Source organism: Equus caballus, chromosome 8 (genome assembly GCF_041296265.1).
Source record: "Equus caballus isolate H_3958 breed thoroughbred chromosome 8, TB-T2T, whole genome shotgun sequence".
In the NCBI taxonomy this organism is placed as follows: domain Eukaryota; kingdom Metazoa; phylum Chordata; class Mammalia; order Perissodactyla; family Equidae; genus Equus; species Equus caballus.
The window spans coordinates 31,567,713-31,579,238 of record NC_091691.1 but is presented as its reverse complement, the minus strand read 5'-3'; positions in this window follow the sequence as shown (position 1 = coordinate 31,579,238).

Here is an 11,526-nt window from a genome sequence, read left to right as displayed (position 1 = left end):
TGCGTGCCTCCCCAGCCGGCCTGGCAGTCCTGGTTGGGCCGTCACCACAAGGCCCAGATTCCAGGTTGGGGAAGAGTAGCTCCCGCCCCCACCCCGAACTGGGAGGAACGTGGGCCGCTAAGTGGAGCGGCGGGTGGAGAAGGCACCTGCCACCCCAGGACGGGCACGGGGCAGGTGCTTCCTCCGATGCTGAGATCTGGCTGCTCAGACTGGGGTCCCTGCACCGGCAGCGCCAGCATTGCCCACACTCCCGCTCGGAAGGCGGGATTCTTTGCCTGACCGTTCAGTCTTGGGCCTCAGGATTGCAGGGCTGACACAGGGTGAGCTGCCGCAGAGCAAGGAGGGTCAGTCAGTCCAGGGAGTGACGGTCCTGGTCCCGTCTGTGGTTTTGCTCTCGGCAGGAGTTCTGGGTCCACGGTGGAGTTTAATCGCATCTTCTGACCTTTCTTTGAAACTTCAAGACTGAGGTTTATACCTAACATAGAAAAATTAATAGCTTCCTACAATATGTTAAGTGAAATAAGCTGGTCGCAAAAAGACAAGCACCGTAGGATTCCACTGAAACGAGGTAGCTACAGAGGTCAGATTCACAGAGACAGAAAGTGGAGGGCGGGTGCCTGAGGCCGGGGAGTGGGTGAGAAGTTAACGATCTATGGGGACTGGGGATTAGGACTTGGGACACATCTGTCAGGGACACCATTCAACCCACTACAGGACATTTCAGGAGGGGGTACTGCAGGTGCAAAGGCCCTGGGGCAGGGATGAGTTGTGTGTTTCTGACAGACATAAAGACCGCTGGGCTGGAGCAGCATCAGGAAGAGAAGAGTGCCAGGTCAGTGTGAGAGCCGGGTTTGCAGTCATGCAGGGTCTGGGAGGCTGAGTGAGGAGGCAGGATCTTGTTCAAGTTTGCTGAAGCCACTGTGGATTTGGAGCAGGGATACAATTCACCTTTTGCAAAGGTGGCCTGGCTGCTCGCAGACCACTGCTGGGGGCTGGGGGTGCTGGGCTGGGGCAGGAGATGGAGGGGGCCTTTTGCAGTCCCTCAGGACAGTGGCCGCTTGGAGGTGGGAGGAGGAGCCTGGATTTGGGGCTTGGGGATGGAGCAGACAGGTCTACCGACAGCTGGGATGTTGGTGGTGGGAAAGGGAGGAGCTGGGACTGACTCTCGAAGCTTCTGGAAGGGCCAGAACGCTCTATGTCTTGCTAGAGTTGGCGTTACCTGGGTATAGACACTCGTCAGAACTTCGACACTTATGTGTCATTATATGTTAATTATTTCTCATTAAAAAAATGAGTCACCGGAGTTTCAGCCTGGGCAACTGGGCAGCCGTGTGACAGGGGCCCAGTTTCCTGGCATGGGGAGGACTCGCCCTGCCATGCTGTGTGTGGCAGGTCATTGAGGGTCCAGAAGAAGCCCCCACAGGATGCACTTGTCCTGCGCATTCCGAGCAAGCTGGGCCGGCAGTTCACGAGTGAGGTTGTGCTGGAGCAGGCTGGGCCCTAGTCCACACACCTGGCGTCCTCATAAGAAGGGGAAATTCGGACACAGACGCCCGTGGGGAGAAGGCCGCGTGAACATGAAGATGGTGTGTGCAGGCCCAGGAGAGTCTGGGCACAGGTTCTCCTCGCGGACTCAGAAGGACCCAGTCCTGCCAGCACCTTGACCTCGGACTTCCGGACTCCAGACTGTGGGAGAATCCACTCCTGCATTCGAACTGCCTGGTCTACAGGGCTTCGTTCCCGTGGCCGCAGGACACGGCACGGCCCCTCACTCAGTAGGACCGAGCATGCAGGGGGGCGTCGAGGCCTGTGTAGGGGGCCTAGTAGAGATCGGCCCTGCCCTTGTGCACCGTGGGCTGGGCACAGGCTCACTGGCCACCCAGCGGGACAGCGGGCTGGGCGGCGAGCTCCTCACAGCAGGAGGCGGGGCAGCACCCTCCCCATCCCGGGAACCATGGACAGCACCTTGAAGGCACTGCCACCGTCTAACCAGAGGGCGGTTAGGACACCGAATCAGTGTCACACGTGTTCCTTCTCCACCCAGGGGCCCCGGCTCCTCGAAGCCCCATCTGCTGTCCTGGCCGCCGAGTTCCAGCCCCGGCAGAGGCCTGCTGACCCCAACCCACCGAGGGGTTCCCCAACCAGAAGTGAGGCTGAGCTAATTACAGCCTCATATTCGCCCCAAGACTGGGACTCTACAGGGCTGCCGGCCATCGACCACCCGCACTCACAGACGGGGAGTTCAGGGACCAGAGCTCGTGAGGAGGGGGCCTGGGCACCCGGCCAGGCCCGTGGTCGGGAGAAGGATGGAGGCGCTTCCCTACTGCTTCGGGGACACCAGGCGCCAGGAAGGCTGGGCAGTCAGCCGGGGTCCAGGCCGCAGGCTCCGCCATCGCCCCCAGGGGCCTCCGTTATTCCTTGTGGCCACAGTAAGGACTGCCAGAGGCCAGGGCTCCTGATGCCTGAGGCTGGGCCCATGAGGGGACCCACCTGTCCTCTGTGCAGGCCGCGCGGGCAGTGAGGATGGTCACCCCACAGCCCATGTGTGGGGCCACGGGAGTCCCACAGAGCCTGAGGGGTGCCTTCGCTGTCCGGGCCCCACCCTGCTGACAATGTGAGCGGGATGGGGGTGTGGCAGGGCCTGGGACGCCAGGCTCCCCTGCGCCCTGGGGCCAGGTACCCCCACCTCGCTCAGCCGCAGGGGCTGGAGGGGCGGGAGGGGCAGTTTCTGGAACTGAGAACCGGAGTTGGTGAGGACGCTTGGCAGGAGCTGTGGTGGGGTTGTGGGCCTCGTCCAGCTTGGGGCCTCGGCAGGAAGGGAGCTGGGGGACAGCCCCTCACTCTCCTCCCTCCCCATCTCCTCTGGGGGCTGCCTACTGGCCGAGCCCCAGGGTATGGCCCACACAGGTCAGCCCCTGGGCATGGAGCAGGTGCAAGGGGAGCGGATTTGAAGGGGCAAATAGATGCTCTGAAGCACGTGACAGAGAGAGGTTAGGACCCCCGTCCCCCTACCCGCAGAGCGCTAACTGTGCCAGCGCCAAACCAGGCGTCCCGCGGCTCAGCCCCAGAGGGTGGCTCCGAGGGCCCGACCCCTGTGGTGCAGAAAGAGTCAGAGGAGCTGAGGGCCTGGGCAGGAAGGCAGGCCACCCAGGGCCACCTGCAGGGACAGACACCACTGCCTGGAGCAGTGTGGACGCCAGCCTCCCGAACAGAAAGAACACCCAGCGCACTGGTGCTGAGCAATCTCCCCAAACCTAGAGAACAGACCCGAGACCCCACAGCCCCACGGTCCACATTGCCCCCTAGGAAAATGAGGTTTGAGAAATTCAATTCTCCTTCTGGCTCTGCCAAGCTGTTCTCGGATCTGTGCCCACGACAGGAGCCCGGCTTTTGTCTCGCTCCCGACCCTGCCACTGGCTTTGCACCCACAAGGTTGTGGGACCCACAGACGGAACAGGATGGAGAGAAGAACCCTAGACGTGAGCCTCAGCCTCCCTCCAGACTAGTGGCCTCAGGCTCAGCCTGAAAACAGAGGTGCACACTCTCCGCTCCCGCTGAGCAATTCTGACGTGGGAACCATCTCCCTGGTTGTGAGCTAAATGCGCAGGGATCAGGCAAAACGACTGGGCACCTTGCTCCCAGAGAGCTTGACCCCTAAATATCAACAGAGCAGCTGCTCCACAGACCCGCTCTGAGACCCTCAGCTCACTGTGCCACCAGTGGGACGGGAGGCGCCCTGCATGCCCGGGTGGCCTTGCTGTGCTGCCCCGACAATCCCTGCAGTCGGCGCGGCCCCTGAGCCCCGCACAGGCCCCTCCACCAGGCTCCCCTCACCAAGGATACAAGTTCACGTCTACACGGCTGCCCCCACCCCTGCCACCTCCTCACCCTACCTGGCCTCCTGCGGCCTCACTCCTGCCCCAGGGCCTCTGCACAGGCTCTCCCGCGCCCTGGAGCCCTCTCCCCTCCACCCAGAGCCCCGAGGCTCCCTCCGCACCGCCCTGGCTCTGCTCAGACGCCCCTTGGTGAGGCCTCCGTGCCCACAGTGTTTAAAGCAGCAACAGTTCCCCCAGAGCTCTCTCCCTTCCCGCCTTCATTTGTCTGCACCACCCCTGCCTCCGGACCGTTCCCTTATTTCTTCCGTTCACCGTCTGTGTCTCTCCACCAGAGAGCACACTCCAGGAGGGTGGGAGCCCACAGCTGCATCCCCACTGTCTACCATATTCAGGTGCATAGTGGCCGTGGCAGTAAGTGTTTGTTGAATGAATGAATAACTGAATGGAAGAATGAATGGATGAACGAATGAACTTAGAGGAAGGAAGCCCCAAGCACAGGCCCAGAGGACATTCATCCCGCTTCCCACCTGTCTGCCCGCAGCCTCCATCCACAGCCCCAGGAAAGCTCCCTGAGCCCCAGCCCCGCGCCCATGAGTGGGCTCTGTGCCCCCAAATGCAGCTCCAGGGCTGGACCACCTGGAGCCCGTTCCCGTTGCTCAGCGCCACCTTCTGGAAGAATCAGGATTTCCCATTGCCCACCTCGCCCCACCCACTATCTGCTGTCCCTCCAGGTGAGAAGGGAGACCCCAGACCCACCCCAGCTGAGCAGGACTCCATCCCAGACGACCCTCCCGGCCACCCGCTGGAAACCCTGCTGCCCACGACGGCCGGGAGCGTTTGACAAGAAAGCACTGAGTGTTATTTTTCACCTGAACGGCTACATCCGTGGGAACACGACTCTCCCGGTGGGGGAGGAATCCCGAGGCTGATCAGACGCAGCAGAAATGCCAGGCTGACATTTCCGTCTGAGAAGCTGACGAGCCTTCCAGCGGTCAGCCCATGGGGGGAGCCTCGGGGGACGGTGTCCTCCGTGTGGGGACAGGGCCCCTTCCGACCTGGCTGGAAGGGAAGAAGCTTTATGAAGGTGGAGGAACAACCAGAGGTCCGAGCCGCAGGAAGCAGGTGGGGCCCTCTTTGCTCTGGTCTGTGAGCAAGGTCACCAGCTGCCCGACGGGAGGAGGACCCCTCTGAAGGGCGAGCTTGGCTCGGGGCTCCCTGTGGCCATGGCGACAGCCCCCCGCCCAGTCCTGCGCCTCTTCCTTCAAGCCGGCAGTCTGTGCTCCTGACTCTCAGCAGCTGCGTCCTGACGGGCCCCAGCCTGAGGACCGCGGGCCACCCAGTCCTGCCACAGAGGCCATAGGCAGGAGCTGTTTCCAACCCATTTCACACAAGGCCAAGGCTCAGAGCAATTAGACAACGAGTAAGAAGCCGGGGTTTGAAGTCCGCCCTTCTCCCCCAGACCAGGCTGACCGCAGGGTCACACCAGGGACGGCCTGGGGCCATGCAGCCAGGCTGCTGAGGGCTGGAGGGACAGTGAGGATGGTGGCCCAACATTCGCTGGCCCCGCCATGGCCAGCCAGCTCTGAAGATGGGACACCCCCTCCCCAGGGCCCAGCCTGACCATCCCCTCCCCTCAGTGGCTCTTGGGCTTGGTGTGGTCAAGCTTTGGTTCCCTGTGGGATTCCTCACTGTGGGACCTCCAAAGGTGGGACCCGTGCCAGCCAGGCACTCTTGGTGGGAAGCGTGACAAAGAACTTGTGGCAGGTTTAGACCACGCTCACTCAGAAATTGCTTAACGTTGGGCTCTGGGAACATACTAACCAAGATAGAAGCCTGCTCACACTGATTCAAATGATAAAGGGAAATTTTGGTTCAGTAACTGACAACACAGGTATTGGCTTCAGGTGTGGCTCGATCTAGGGGCTGGACTGATTCAGTGGTGCACTCAAGCTTTTCAAGGGCCCCTGGGTGTGCACTCCTGCCCCGTTTGTCCTATGATGGTCCTGAGAAGACCCTGTAAGTAAAAGACTGGTCAGGCCCAAAGAGAGGGCTGGCCCTTGATTGGTCCCTGGGAAATGACCTCCAGGCCTGGGGATGTCCTGCCTGATCAGTGTCTTTGTGGATCTGGGGGCCTTGTGCCACACGGGGAGTCTGTGCTACACTGTGATTTACGGTGGGGCTTTGGCCACTGGCATCAGCTTGACCTCTGGAGGCTAGAGACTGAGGTCAGCCTTGCAGGCAGCCAGCCGTGTCTACACAACTGAGCTCCAGTTAAAACTCTGGACCCCAAGTTCAGGTCAGCCCTCAGGTCGGCAACACTCCACACATTGTCACATGTTGCTCCTGGGAGAGCTCAGCACTGTCTGGTGACCTCCCCAGGAGAGGACGACTGGAGCTCGAGGCTGGTCTGTCCTGGGCTCCACCCCATGCATCGATTCCCGCCGCTGATTTTGGTCTGTGCCTGTGTGCTGCAACAAACTCTAACCATGAGTAACCCACTTCACTGAGCAACGGGAGTCCTTCTAGCGAAAGGTTGACTAAAATCACGTGACTTCCTGGAAAAAGGGTCTCGCTTCAGGCATGGCTGGGTCCAGAGGCAATAATGAAATATCAGGGCCTGGTCTCTCCTAGGGCATGGCCTCCTTTCTGCCCCATGTCTCATCTGAGACCCTGGCACTGAAAAGGCACATTTGTCGGTTGGTCAACAGCTGGCTCCTTTGCTCACAGCAGGTGAGCTCAGAGCCTTGAGGACAAGCATGCTTGGCTGGGCCCCGGAGGGCAGAGACAGGCTCTGCAGGACCAGAGAGGGCACAGCCCAGGGCTAAGCACGCCAGGTACGGGGCAGTGGGGCAGCTCCAGGGCATCAGCACGCGCCCCGGCGGTGGGGCACAGCCATGGTCCGGCCTGGGCAGGCGGGACAGAGGCATTGCCCTTAGGCCGCGTGTCCAGAGGCCCTGCTGCCTATGCCAGAGGCCCTGCAGCGACCCCAGCTTTGTCAGTGATGCTGCGGACGCACTGAGCCAGCAGGCCAGCACACGGACAAGCCAGCCCCCTCAGGGACCCGCCTCTGCGGGTCAGTTCTGCACAGCACCCTCATTTCATTAGCAAGTGGCTGGCATTTGAACCAAGGCGAGTTTCTGAGCGTATGCGGAGGACACAAGCTGCAGTGGCAGGTGTGACCGTGGTGCAGGCGCCGAGGGCACCTGGGATCCTAATGGTGCTCTCACCCTGTGTGGGCCCGGCCAGCCTGGCAAGGTGATCAATAGGGGCCTGGGGTCTTCCTGCAGCCCCTGCCCACCTCCACACAAGCAGCAGAGGCCCCCTGCCACCCGCTGGGGCACCCTGCCATCTCCACGGACGGCCTGAGCCCATTAACACCCCTGCCCGCCCGAGTCAATTAAGAAAGTTTCCAGGAAAAGGAAATATAAAGGCATCTAAGTGCCTCCTATCTGCCAGGAGGTGAATCTGCCAGCACAGCACCAACTAGGAGGCCCCTCGCTGGGCGGTGACTCCTGGAGCCAGGGCTGCAGTGGAGGGGACGGGTGACAGAGAGAGGAGGGGACGGGTGACAGAGAGAGGAGGGGACGGGGTGGGGAGAGAGAGAGGAGGAAGAATATGTAGAGAGAAACAGAGACTCAGAGAGAGACAGAGGCAGAGAAACGAAGAGAAAAGAGAGACAGATGACAGAGCTGTGGGCGGTACAGAGGGGACGGAGCTGACGCCCTGCTAACGTCCCCGGGGACGTCACACTTGGAGCCAGAACAGACGAGGAGCAGGCGCTGAGTCTGGAAGAATAAACAGTAAATTCAGAGATGACTCCTGCTTTTATCTGAAGGACTAACAGCTGCCCCACTGCCCACAGTGGGGGAATCCGAGGAAGGGAGCGGAGAGCCCGCAGGGCCGCTCACAGTGGGCCCGTCCCTGTGCAGGGAGAAGTGGCTGTGCGGCAGAGGCAGGAGGTGGCCCCGATGGCCTGCTGACAGGGGGTCTCCAGCCACGAGGGCAGTCACCATCCCGGGCAGGGGCCACGCCGTCATGGGATTGTAGATGAAGCCGGATGGCAGGCCAGGCAGGGAGACTGACACATAACAGCGATTATGATTATGATTAGATGGCACAGTTGCTCCATCTAATAAAAATATCCAGCCCAGGAAGTGGCTGTGGGACGGGGTGGCCAGGAGAACCCTACTCCTGGTTCCTGACCCGAGGTGCTAGCCAAGCCTACCCTCGCTGCCCCACGGACCCCTGGACACCTCCGGACCTCCCGGGCACACATGGGCCACCTGGCCTCCGACCTCAGTCCTTCCACCCGGCTCCCCCAGGGCTGCCCAAGCTTCCTCAGGACGCGGCAGCTGGGACCAGGAGCGAGTGACAGAGGGAGAGAGCACCCAAGACTGAAGCCACCGTCCTTCAGGCCAAACCGTGAAAGCAACACACCCTCACCTCCCCCTAGGCTACTGGTGACCCCGCCCAGCCCAACCCAGCTAGGAGGCTGAGGGTCTTGGGGGGGAGGAGGTGGGGGAGGTGGGGGGGGGGGCGGCTACCCAGGCACGGATGCTGGAGGCAGGGAGGTGACGAAGCAGGATCTGTGGCCAGCAGAGACGAACAGGCGGTAACTGTCGGGACAAGGAGCAGGCTTGCTCAGTCACCTACTGTCCCGGTATCCATGGCTGTGTCACAAAACATCCCAAATGGAGGGTGCAAAACAGTTATTTTCTTGTGCTCCAGGATTCTGCGGGTTAGGACCAGATGACACAGCAGGAGGGGCTTCCTCTGCTTCACAAACGGAGGCTTCTCCTGGGAAGGAGCCTCGATGTCTAGATGCTCATGCACTCGGGCCCCCGCCCAGGGCACCCCCTCCAGCTTCCCAGGAGCCGGCAGCACCCTGGGAGGCGGCCCCCTCCGCCCCCGCCGTCAGGGCTGCCAACAGGCCCCATAGCTCTGCTCTGCAGATCTGGAGAGAGAGCCGCCCTGTGGCAGATCCCTTATCTCTTAATTACTTCTCGCTCTTAGCAGCCTACAGAGTTTTCACTCTCTTCTCCATTCTCTTCTCCAGCTGAACCCAAGTGACAATCAGCCAACACTCCCGCCGCCTCCTCAGCCACCAGCCACCGCCGGCCTCGCGCAGCGGCCCAGCCAGCAACGTCCATCCGGGCAACAGTGACCCATGTTTGTGGGGGCCACCCACTCATCCCCCTGTGCCAGACCCGCCACCACGCAGCCCAGGCCCGCCCAGTGGGGGTTCCTGTCCCCAGGCGGCGGTGACAGGAGCAGGGCAGACACTGGGCAGAGGTGGCCCTGCAGAGCCTCTCCAGCTGGGTCTCGGCACAGGGATTGCAGGGTCCCTGGACAGCCATGCGGACGAGGCCCAGATTCAGGGGGAGGGGGCAGGGGGAGGGCTGAGAGGGGGCCACCTGCCCCAGCCCCATCTGTCCAGGGCCCGACCCCAGGACCGAAGCACATGCCACCTCACAGGGCAAAAGGGGCTTTGCAGACGTGGTCAAGGTTCTTGAGATGGGGGACTGTCCTGGATGATCCGGTGGCCCAGTGTCATCACAGGGTCCTTGGAAGAGGAGGACGGACAGTCAGAGTCAGAGGAGGACATGTGACGGCAGAAGCAGAGGTTAACTGTGGATGGGGAAGTCTTGCATCTTCCCTTTCAGAACAACCCACATATGAACAGGAGACCTCAGTCCTGCTCCCTGAGGACACCAACCGCAGGCCAGGAGGATTTGGAAGACACAAGGCAGCCGCTCTCGGGGGCCCACCACATCCTGGCTGCAGGGATGGCTGGTGGGGGTGCCGTGGCCTCAGGGAAAGGCCCTGCTGTGGTCCCATACCCACCAACTGCGACCCTGGTGGCTACCACACGCCCTTGGCAACCCTGAGTCGAGGCTGACAGCACGTCCCACCTGGGACGAAGGCCTGCATGCTCTCCTCCCGGCCAGGAGCTCAGAGCCAAGCAGCTGAGGGCCCAGCAGCCCAGCCCGTCTCGCCCCTCCTGCTGAAGTCAAGGCACCTTAGGGATCACTGGCCTCTTGGGGAGGCCCACCAGCTCCCCGCCACCGGAGCTGCTGTCCCCTGGGGAAATGCAAACGCAGCCCCAACTCTTCCTCACCGCAGGGCCTCAGGCTCACCTGTCACCTCTGCAGAAGCGCCCGAGCCCTGGGGGTTCTGGGAGCGCGCAGCCTGGGCAGACCACAGAGGAGCCAGGGGGCGGGCACCCTGTGACCCCAGGACCCCGCAGAGAGGCCTGGGCCCTGCCTGCAACCTGTGCTGCCTACAGCTTATTGACCAGGAGCCATTGGAAATTCTACTTAACCCACAGCCTGAGAATGCTCTTTTGATGTCCAGAGACTGGGAGTCGACAGAAATGTAATTCAACTAGAGTTCTCAAGGGGCTAAAGTTGACAAATCCAGGGAGATGTGAGGTTGCCCCAGGGAAGGCAGCTGGCAGGGCAGGCCAGGCAGCAGGATGGCAAGGGGCAGGCCCAGCCTCTCCGCTCACCCACCTTGGCCACCTCCAGGTCACCTCTGACGGGCTCCCCAACCCCGGCTGGACCAGGCAAGGTTCTGCACCTCCCACAGCTCCAGCCCAGGGCTTGGCGCTGGTTACGGTCTGGCAAATGCTGGCTGGGGTCAGGATCTGCTCGACGTGTCCGCACTGTGGTGGGGAACGAGTGTCCCCCAGAGTCACATCCACCTGGAACCTGTGACTGAGACCTTACTGGAAATGGGGCCTTTGCAGATGTAAGTAGTCAAGACAAGGTCATCCTGGAGGAGGGTGGGCCCCAAATCCAATGACAGAATCTTATAAGGAGAGACACAGACCCACGCACAGGGAGGGGGCCATATGAAGACGGACACAGAGACTGGAGGCCTGCGGCCACCAGCAAGGATTGTCAGCCACCACCAGAGGCTGGACGAGGCAGGAAGGACCCGCCCCTGGAGCCTCCAGAGGGAGCGTGGCCCTGCGACACCTTGATCTTGGACTTCTGGCCTCCGGAACTGCAAGAGAATAGATTCCTGCTGTTTTAAGCTGCACAGTTTGCGGCACTTTGTTACGGTGGCTCCAGGACGCTAAGCCACCTGAATTTCCTTCTTTCCTCCTCATAACACCCCGTGGGATATGTGCCCACTTTACGGTGAGGACACTGAGGCACAGCAAGGCCAGGCCACCTGCCCACAGCCCTTCTCCGCATGGTCCGTGACCCGATGTGGTCCGTCCACACAACTGGGTCTCGCTGAGCCCCAAGAACACCGCGCTCTGTGAGAGAAGCAGACACATGAGGCCACACAGCTGTCCCTCTGAGGACGGCGTCAGCGTCCACTCTCTCTGCCTGCTCTGCATCCATGCCCTCCTTGTGGTAAGAAATTTGGATTCCTGGGGGAAGCGCTCACCCGCCTGCACTCACACGACTGGGGGATCGAGGCCTCGGCCCGGCCACTCAGGACCTCCCACCCCCCACACCATGCTGGCGGTGTGACAGCGGGCAGCTGGCAGGATGGGCCCCACCTGCAGAACCCAAGACACTGTCACGTGCTCCCAGTAGCAAACACCATCACACGTCTAATATTTAACCTACTTTCCAAGATTCTACCGCACCCAATAATACCAGAAATTAATAACAAATGGCCTCTTGGAAATACAAACAAATGCTCTCCAAGGGTCAAAAAGAAGGGAATCAAT